This window comes from Mauremys reevesii, linkage group 8, assembly GCF_016161935.1.
Source record: "Mauremys reevesii isolate NIE-2019 linkage group 8, ASM1616193v1, whole genome shotgun sequence".
Classification (NCBI taxonomy): domain Eukaryota; kingdom Metazoa; phylum Chordata; order Testudines; family Geoemydidae; genus Mauremys; species Mauremys reevesii.
Genome location: NC_052630.1, coordinates 61150602 through 61161366, shown reverse-complemented (window position 1 = coordinate 61161366; position 10765 = coordinate 61150602).

The window sequence follows — 10765 nt, the reverse complement described above, 5'->3', positions numbered from 1 at the left end:
ATTCTTTTGAAAAATATTTTTGATGGACTTTTTAAAAATTATTTAATTATTAGTGATTAATTTATCACCTCCCCTATCTTAACGTGTTTAACTAAAATGAATGATACATTGTGTGAAATTCTGGTCCCATTAAAGTCAATGGTAGTTTTGTCATAGGCTTCGATACAGCCAGAATTTCACCCAGAGGATACAATTCTGCCTCTAGTATGCACCCAGATCTTTCACTGAAAGAATGAGAGTTAAAGTGTGCAGAAATGCAGGATTGGGCTCCTTGTGGTTAAGAAATTATATGTGAAACAGGGGCTTTTGGAACTTTCATAGCATGGCCCATGCCTTAACAGAGTGCCCCATAACCAACCTCCCATCCCATTCAAGATTGTATGACACTCTATACACACTACAGCAATTGCTTACATGGAAAAACAAGCCTTGTAAACAGTGCTTGAAGTGGTCTGAAAAAAATGGGAGGTCTGTCATAATCACAGTCCAAGTAAATGTTTATGCACTTGAATGCACTTGTGTAATATATATAAATTTTTAGCTTAAGAAGCTGTTTATATTTATGCTGGTTTTTTTTAAAAATGAGGCAACAGGCCTCAGGCAAATATTAAAATACATCCTGTGAGTTTGGGAGATAGGGCTATGGGGAGTGCAGTGAGATTCTGTGAGGTTTGGAGGATCTCTGTGGGGGTATAGGGCTGGGGATACAGGGCTAGGGGTACATTGAGATTAAGTGGGATTGGGGTCCAATGAAATTTAATTAGGATTGGGGCTTCTCAAATTTGCATGGATCTCTCTGGGGTTGGAGGTTGGGGTACAGTGAGATTCAGTGGGGTGTGAGGGGGGTCTCTGGGGATGGGGGGTGTAGTGACATATGGTGCAGTTGGGGTGGGGGTCTCTGGGACAGCGGCTTGGGGCTGCAATGAGTTTCAGTGGGCTGTTGGGTCTTTAGGGGGTGCTTGGGAATACAGGGACATTCAGTGAGGTTGCAGGTCTTTCTGGGCACTGTGGTTCAGTGAGATTCACTGGGGTTTGGAATCTCTAGAGTTAAGGGTCTGGGTGTAGGGTGAGATTCATTGCAGTTTGGGGGATCGCTGGGATTTAGAGGATTAATCTGGAGATACAGGGCTGGGGGTTCAGGGAGATTCAGTTAGGTTGGGGATCTCTGGGATTGGAGGCTGGGAAGTGAAGTGAGATTTGGTGGGGCTTGGGGCCTCTCTGGGGATGCGGGTAAAGTGACAGTCATTGGGGATGGGGAACTTTGTGGCTGGGTGAAGTGACAGTCAGTGAGCTTGAGAGTCTCTCTGGGAATGGGGGTGCGGTGACAGTGGGAATCCAGGGTTCTCTCTGAATCCGTGGGGCCTTTGCTGGGGGTGCTGCCTCTTCCCTCCTGCCCCAACTGTTCCCCACCTCTGCTGCTGCTGCTCCCCACTCTATCCCATTCCTCCCTGCTGGCCTGGCAGCGAGCCTGTCCCGACACTGTGCTGGGCAGCTGGCGGAGGAGGGTCAATAACCTCTGCAGCTTACCCCATCCCCTTCCACAGCTTCTAGGCTCCGTTGCACATTCCCCCCCACAACCCGAAGCTGCAGAGGTAGCTCCACTCCCTTCCTTCAGGGACACAGGCCACCTCTGGGTGCAACAGACAGGCAGAAAGGCCAGTGAATAGGGAATGGCTGCCAGTGGGCAGATACTCTGCTCTCCACAGCTATCCCCCTCAAGCTTCATAAATATCTGGGGGGAGGGCAGGGAGTAACACTCCCCCCTGCACACATTAAGCACTACTATTAATGAGGAATAAGGAAGACCCAGCACTTTGTGGCTAGCAAGTGCTCTTTGAGCTAAAGTTTGAGAACCACTGTTCCAGAGTTGATATTACAAAAATAGTTATAACAACGGTAAAACTTAAAACAAGCAGAAAAGAAGCAATGTCAGAGACCCATTTAAAAAGTCATATTTGCAGCTAACTGAACTTTTACTTGTGTCTTGTTTGTTTTAACAGACTTCATGTATTTTTAAGTATTGAATTGTTGATCTTGACTGACTATTACATTCAGGTGATATCTACTAGTTCATAAAATGTGGAGCAAACAAAGTTATTTTGAGTATGTTAGTTTTTCTCTTGAATTCCAATTGTGTCCATATCTCTCATTCTGGACAGTTACTATGGAGATGACCTATGAAAACTGTCTGCATATATATGGAATGATAGTTTGGGTGCTATGAAGGTTTAATTAATATTTGTTTGGGATGCTCGCATTCAGGGGCGGCTCTAGGATTTCCGCCGCCCCAAGCAGGGCAGCACGCCGCGCGGGGAGCTCTGGCGGTCGCTGGTCCCGCGGCTCCGGTGGACCTCCAGCAGACGTGCCTGCGGAGGGTCTGCTGGTCCCGCGGCTCCAGTGGACCTCCCGCAGGCATGCCTGCGGATGCTCCACCGGAGCCGCGGGACCATCAGACCCTCCGCAGGCATGTCTGCGGGAGGTCCACCGGAGCCGCGGGACCAGCGGACCGTCCACAGGCATGCCCGCGGGAGGTCCGCCGGAGCCGCCTGCTGCCCTCCCCGCGGGACGCCGCCCCAAGCGTGCGCTTGGCGCGCTGGGGTCTGGAGCCGGCCCTGCTTGCATTACTCTTGACTGGTGAAACCATACACGAGTTAGGCAGGTCATCTGAAATTAGCCTCACAACTTTTATGGTGTGCCTACACCATCATATAATCTTAATATAGCATATCTTTTACAGAATTTTTTTTCTAGAAAACTGAGTTTTATTATTAGTATTTTTCATAACCCTCTGTTGGAAAAGGTAGGCCAGTTTGGTAGCAAGATTGCAGTTTTTGGCTTTGGAAAGGAATATGGTAATATATTATCACCCTCTAAAAATTTTACCCATGATGTTCCATGAATAAATCTGTGATTTTAATGTCCAGTATTTCAAAGCCTTCTAGGATTAAAAGCAAATCCTGTGTTCCCATGAGGCGGTTGAAAATTTCTCCACTCCAGTGACATAAAGTTCCCATTTCTACCCCTCTCTGAATGGTTATAGGATAATAGAATTTAAGTTTGGCAATGCACCATGGTTAAATGTTGCCTGTATTACAGTTCAAAAGAAGTATAATTTTAGGTGGAAATTCCATATTTGGGAGAAAATATTTTCAGGTCTTTCTTTCCAACTATTGGGGCTAGACACTTGAAAATCTAACTTTTTTTTTTTTATGTAGTCTATTGCTTCTGGACGATCAGGTTTTAATAAAAACACCAAATCTCATGAGATTCATGATCAAATTACTGGAATTGGCAATGATGTGCATAACACTTGGTCCAATTGTTTGAAATCATTTAATAGACAGTAGCTGTTGTAGCTTCTTTATGATCCTGTGTTTCTAGAAGGAGATGAAGATATTGGTGTCGCTAAAAGCAATAATCAGTGCTTTAGCAAAAATTGTTTCCCTGAGGATTTTTTTCATTTTATAACAAATGTAGCTTCCTTGTTTTTAGCACTGTCATGCAAAATGTGGAAATTATTCACAGAACTAAATATAACTTTCATGCAAACCTAAATGCAAACAGGCCTGGAATGGGAGGAAAAATTCAGCATTATTCATTTTAAATGCAAATGACTAAACTTGAGCAATGTAAAGAAGGGTTTTTTTTCCAGGTCAGAGAAATAGTGTCCTGTTGACTAGGAGTCATAGGAAGTAATTAATTTTAAAAATTCAGGCAGGCAAATTTTATATATAATAGTAATTTTATTTAATTGTTCTGACAGACATTAGACTATACTGATGCACCTACAGCCTGATCTAGGGCTGTTTAAGTTAATGTCAGCTTTTCAATGACTTCAGCAGGCATTGGATGAGGTCTCCTAGTGTACACAAAACACACTTACAATTTGGAAGTTCCTGTAGAAGTGTGTTAGACAGAGCATATCGACAGACATGGAGTATAATTGAGTCATAATGAACTATGTGTGTTTTCCTTATTGGGATTTATCCGACTTGTTCACAGCTGATTATTTGGTTTATTTGGTTCCTTTGACACCCATATCGGTATTGTTCACATTAATCTGAGTTATTCTTAAATCTTTTACAGACCTTTTCATTGGTTAGTTTCACTCAAAATGTTTTCTCTAACCAAATCAGCAAATCATTAGCTTATGTAAGGATCATACTGAAATGAACAGGGAAATACTAATTGAAAATCCACATTAATTAAAATGGCAACAAACATATTCAGCAGAGAATATAAGCCTCTGTATGTCTGGATGGACAAGGAAGAAAATTCATTACATGATGCGGCTTGTTAAGCAAGTTTAAACCCGTAGGTATCCAGAAATTCCAGTAGTTGTCTGCTTGGGATTAATGAAGGAAAACATTCATTTGATAGTTCAGTCCCATCAATCTTGCCGTTAGTCTTATTTGGACAGTAAGAGCTCCTTTGAGAGAGAGAGTTTGAGAAGCTGAAGTGGCTGCAGGTATCTGATTCCTGAGAGAATGTTCCCTGAATCAGTCACAATATTGAACTGAAGGTTTCAGGAAGTGCCACTAGTGGAAAATATCTAGGACTGGGTAAAGCAAAGAAGCAGGGTGCGTATTATTCAGTGTTCTGGAGTTTTTTGCTCTGATGCTGGCACATTTTGAAACAAGATTTTACGAGACTCTCCCAAAGCTCTCTCTCTGTGTGTATGCAGATATAATTTTTAGCATCATGATGAGCATGGAGGAAAATATCCTTATTTCTGCAATAGAAAATGGACTTGGATTGGGGTGCAGTAGCTGTTGCTGTGTTTCCAAAATGTGGACGATACTTTGGACTAGATATTGTACAAACGTGTAGGTAGATTTGATCCTTTCCCCAAAGAGTTTTCAAACCTTCATTGTCCTTGACAATGAGGATGTTTAATCTGAATAGTGGAACAGGGATACCATAGCTGAGTAATCTTCTACAACCTGCCTATAAGACCTTCATGGTAGTATTTGGGGGCCTCACAAATATGAGTGAATCTCTGTTAACAGAACCTCTGTGAAGTAAGGAGGTAATCACCCCATTTTATAATTAAGGAAATAAGGCATGATTAAACAACCATCCAAGATCACACGAAGTCTATGGCAAAGCCATGGATTAAACCCAAATATCCTGAATTGCAATCCAGTGCCTGTCCCTTCCTCTACAGACTTTTTGTATGCCAATTTATTTATCATATCTTAGTGAGCGAGGAACTTATTTGTGTTTTTTATGATTTTTGTTGATGAGCTGATGTAAAAGTGTAAAACTGCAGTTTTATATTTTAAAGAATATCTGGGAATATATATGCATTTCTTTCAGTTTTAGTTTATTCTTTCATTATGTGTCCCACTATATCCAGGACAGAAATGTAGCAATATATTTGACTTTGGCCAAATTATGCAGTCCTTAATTAAATAAAACTCCCTTTGATTTTGCCTCTTATCTGAAAACTGTCTGTATAAGTAGCGATGTACTGATTATTATAAAAATTATTTGCTTTGCAAATTGCACATAAAACAACATAAAAATGTTTTAAGAACATTTTGAAGTCAATGGGTGTTCTGTCTGAATAGGATGGTAGAACTATACTCCTAAAGTTTTATCTGTTGACAGCAAAATAATGTCTGTAAATTAATGCAAATTTCATGCTTAGCTATTTTCAAACACTTTCCTCATAAATTAGGATTAAGGTCTGATAATATTCTGCCAGGCGTTCCCTTGCCTCTGGGATTCCTATCTTTAATGATGCATAAGTTATATACATATGAGAATTTTCAGAACTTGGAAGTGTTTTATATGTGTTAGACACTTGTGTTTAATTGCATATTATATAGCCAGATATTGCTTTGAGTGTTTGTTTTTACAATTAATTAATTGTGAGACCCAGTTATTATTGGTTACACATGAATTTGTAATGATTCATTTATTTAAACGTGCAGGTTTCCACCCCATATGATGGACTTGAAAAAGATTAATTTGTAAAATTGTTGCAAGGCCTGTTCAACACCAAATTCATAACACAGGCCGTCAATGGAATATATTTTTAATTAAGGAATTATAGACAAATTAGTATTATTATATTACATGTGAGTTTAGTAATCACCATTCAAATTGTAATCATTCTATATTTCAGGTAAAACATTATGAATGTATTTGAATGCAGTTAGAGCCGTTACTGATTCTTTCTTGTGTAAATTTAATAGTTTAAAATGAAGGTCTAAGAATGATCTAGTCCTTTGATGATACTTATACTGTTGATCATGGTATGTGTGTTGGTTGTGGACTTCCATTGAAAAAGTTCTCACTATATTGTAGCAATTATAATTCAATCTCAAGCCTATTATGTGCTAATTTTGTTTGTGCCACATTTTAACCCCCAGTCTTGTACATCTTTCTCTTGTCTTCTGTTTCTGTCTTGAAGCCCCTGACACCATACAGCAAAATCTCTCAATTTCCCACTCTTCCTGATAAGAATGGGGAGTTGATCCTGCAATCCTATACTTAGATAAAACTCCTACTCAAGCCAGTGGAAGTTCTACCTTCTGAGTAATGAGTTTCAGGATCAGAGCCAGAACAGAAAAATCATGTAACTACCCAATGGATAAGCCCCACTAGAGCAAATAGCAGCTCTGCTTGCTTCAGTGCAGTTATGCTGATTGCTGACTCCTAATGGCTGCTATCAGGGCAAATCCCTGGTGTAGAGAATGCCTTGGAGACTGCTCAGCATCAGTGTTGAGCTACAGGGGGAAGCTGCAGTTTCCTTTTGGAGTATCATTGCAGAAGGAGCACTAGCTATGGGACTTCAAAGAGAAACCACCACTTCCTCCTTGAACCCCAAAATCAGTGGCCGGGTTGCTTTTCAGTTAAACTTCACTGTGAAAGAAGGGGGGATAAGGCAAAAGAGGAAAACAGATGGGGGCAATAGGGTAGAGGGAAGAACAGCAGGGAAGTCAGTTTTAAATTGTATCTTCTACCCCAACCCAGGTTATTGTTTGGGTAGCTCAATGTGGCTTTCAGGCTACTTCAGTGTCTCTTCCTATTGTTAAAACTAAATGGGATCCCTAATTTAGTTTTATAAATAGAAAATGGCTCTTTGGGCCACAGACTTGCTGATGGTGCACCAGAGGACATGATGGGCGGTGGGAGAAAGAAGTAGGGGTTCAAATAGTTAGTGTAACCTCAAATAAAATAAACAATCATTAAAAATCATATTACATTAAATATGTTCAAAACAAATGGTATTTAAAATTTTACCCTTGTCTTGTCAATGGTGAACTGTTTTTCATAGTGGAAGAACACTTTGCATATCTCTTCAACACTCCCGAAATTAGAACTTATTTTCAGAAAAAAATGAGTTAGCCAGACAATAATAGTAATAAATTGCATCAGTATGTCTGTAGTCACCTTAGGATTGCACAAACACCCTATGCATATCCCTGTGTGGCTTAATGTGTTTTCAAATATTGTGGATAAAAACATTGTGGGACAAATCCAGCTGGTCTTAACAACACAAGTAGCCCTGTTGATGACAGTTGGATTACTTGTCTGAAGATGGCCAACAGGATTTGTCTCTGTGTCTCAAATATTTCAAACCACAAAGAGGAAAATATGGATTAGTTGATTACCAGGCAAACCTGAGCAAACATGTACCCAAATTCTGGCTAACTTCTTCCTTTTGAAGCTGTTTGTTGTTACCCAAACAATCCCTGCTCCACAAACTTTTAAAGTTAATGGGGCTATTCAGATGCCTAAGGTTAAGCAGATGCTTAGATGCCTTGTTAAATAATGACCTAAAGGTGCATAGCAGGAGGATCAGGCATTTTTGACAATTTCCTAAATCTGTCTGTGCTTTGCTTCCTACCCAGATCTGAAGAACTCTGTGTAACTTGAAAACTTGTACTTTCCATCAACAAAAGTTGGTCCAATACAAGATGTTGTCTCACCTACCTTGTCTCCATGCTCCTATGAACATGTATTGTCCACATTCTCCATTACACCCAGGCTGTGCTAGGATGTAGTGGGCAGTGGTTGCTGTTAGGAACTAGCTCTGACTCTCTGTTCCCTGGTTGTTTGGCCCCAATGGATGTTAGGTTCCTTGTTGTTCTGCTCCAACATCCACTACCCCTAATCAGGCCATAATGGGTTTTATGTCAGTATGGGAACAGGTGTAATGGTGCTTTCCCTTCTATGGCCTTGCCTCTACTGTCCATTACCTCCAAACCTGCCCTCACATACTTCCTCCTACTCCTTTCACCATGAGAATGAAATTATACACTGGCAACTCCAGCCCATATATGTTCATATAGTAACAAATCCATATTTAAATTGTTAAATTTTAAAACCTCATTTTCATGATGAAATAGAATGTATACTTTTCCCCGTCTGCATTCTCCACATTATCACAAGAATTAGTGAAAATTGGCAGGGTGACTTTTGAGTGCATTATTATAGGTGCACAATACACATGAAATGGTTGGAAAGGAAAAGAGAAATTAATAATTAATAGAAACTGCACACACAATTATTTCCTTTTTTTCTCAAACAATTAATAAAGTAGTGAGATATTTCAGTTAAAAATGTAAATGAAATAGAGAACATTAGACAAGCATATAATTAAACTTTCATTTGTTCTTAATACAAAGTTGTTAGAGAGCAGCTATTTATTAAATATTATCCATAGCTCATTATCATTGACAATATATATTATCCACCATTTATAAACTTATTTTCTAAATGTACAAAAACAATAAAAAGATGAGAGAAAAGAATTCATAAAGGATTTGGTGACATTAATTCAACAATGTCAAAACATTCTTATTTGTAAAGTATATAAATGATTGAAATTGCCTCTTTTTTTAAATGTGAAAAGTACAAGCACATTTAATTAAACAATCATTACTGGAAGAAAAAATGGGAATAGTAAGAGGACTGTTCCTGGTAGGCAGATGCAGATGATTTTAATCTAGATACAGTGCAGGACATTAAATATACAGGTGCTAAACAACAGACTTGCTAAACTATAAGTGAGCATGTTTGCTGTGAATGCATTCAATCTCATTTTTACCTCTTGGGAAAAAAAAACCAGGAAATAAAATCCATTACAGTACATACTCCTGCACAAAATTAATGCAACCTTCTCTATGTTTTGTTTAAGCACTTTTTCACCATCTGCTCTGCTTGGAAACATTCAGGTATGTTTGCTCATATATTATTCAAGTATTGATGTGTAGTTTTTCAAATCTGTACTATAAACAGCTATAATGTGTGACAGAAATCCCAGCTGGATTGATGATGCCGAAGTAATAATCATTACAGGATGGTTAATTGTTTTTCATACCAAACAAAATGCAGAGAATATTCTGGTTCAAACATAATTTGTAGTGCACATATTTCATGTACTTTCAAGGTTGACCATTAAGTTATTTGGTATATGTTATGACATATCACAGACCTTCTGTGCACTTAATGTTTATCTTTGGGGCTGAGGTAATGATTTATTGTGGAATCACTAGCTTCTGCTGTCTGCATTTCTATGGGTTCTTGCAGTGTGATGGTGGTAGACAAATTCTCCTAATGGAGGTGGGAAGCTCTGTAATTCAAAAGCTGTGGTGCTTTTTGACTGTTTCATTTTTGCGGGAAGGGAACATAAAAGCTGAAATAACTACCCAATATTCCACTGATAGTCCCTGTTTTAATAATATTCTCATTGGTATAACAGTGTCAGATGTGTATTCTTACTCTAAAACTCAGGACTCTAACACAGTTCTGACCATTGTTTAATTGGGATAATAGAGTTAATGCTAATTTAGGAATACATCATAGAAGGTGTCCTTGTAGCAGAACTGATGACCTCTGTACCAAAGAGGCAGGGATTGAGGCCACAAAAAGGGTGCACACCATTCGGGGTGGGGGGGGAGGGGAGATAGGGGTTGTGTAGAGGGTCATGAAGGCTAGTCGAGTGTAGTAGCTACTGCAGCTTTTCTGCTACTTAAGCACCTGCCAGCTTCCAGCCTTACTATTTGGATTGAGCTCAGGGTTCATCCTTTATAGCATTGCTCATAATTGTAATGTCACTGCCTTCCTTTCCTCTAGTCGTGCGTGACCTCATTTTAGCATTGAGGATCATGTGGGTGAATGTGTGGATGCATTCAGTAAGAGGAAGCTGATAGGAGAATTGTTGCCAGTAATGATAATATCAGAATATGTTATCATAAGACAAACAACCATGTATCCTGTTCTGGAAATAATTTGGATAACATATCACAAGGATTCACATTGTTTTACATATACACTCTAGTGACATGCTGTATTTTGAAACACATACAATTATTTTTGTTTAAACATGTTGCATGACTATTTTTGGCACAAAGCAGATTTAACAGGACTGAGGATCTGGATCACAAATTATAGATAAGGCCCTCAGAAAATTGCTGATTTTTATTTTTAAATTCATGGCAGCCTTATAGGTAAATGTTTGTATTTCACAGGGTATGCATGACTGCTGAGTCCCCCTCCCTCCAAACTGCTTCAGTTTTCCCAACAGTAGGAAGGCCACAGCTGCTCTTGGGCAGTTAGGAGTCTGGTCCCACCCTGGAGTGGTTGGGGAGGTGGTGGCCAGTCTTGTCCCAGGAAGGAAGGAAGGAGGATGGCCTAGGGTGTGAGATACCAATGTCCAAACACCACCTGGATGAGCAGCAAGAGGCAACTCAGTGTGCAGATGAACCATGTGGCTCTGACCGGTCTGTCCCAGGACAGGAATTTCGGC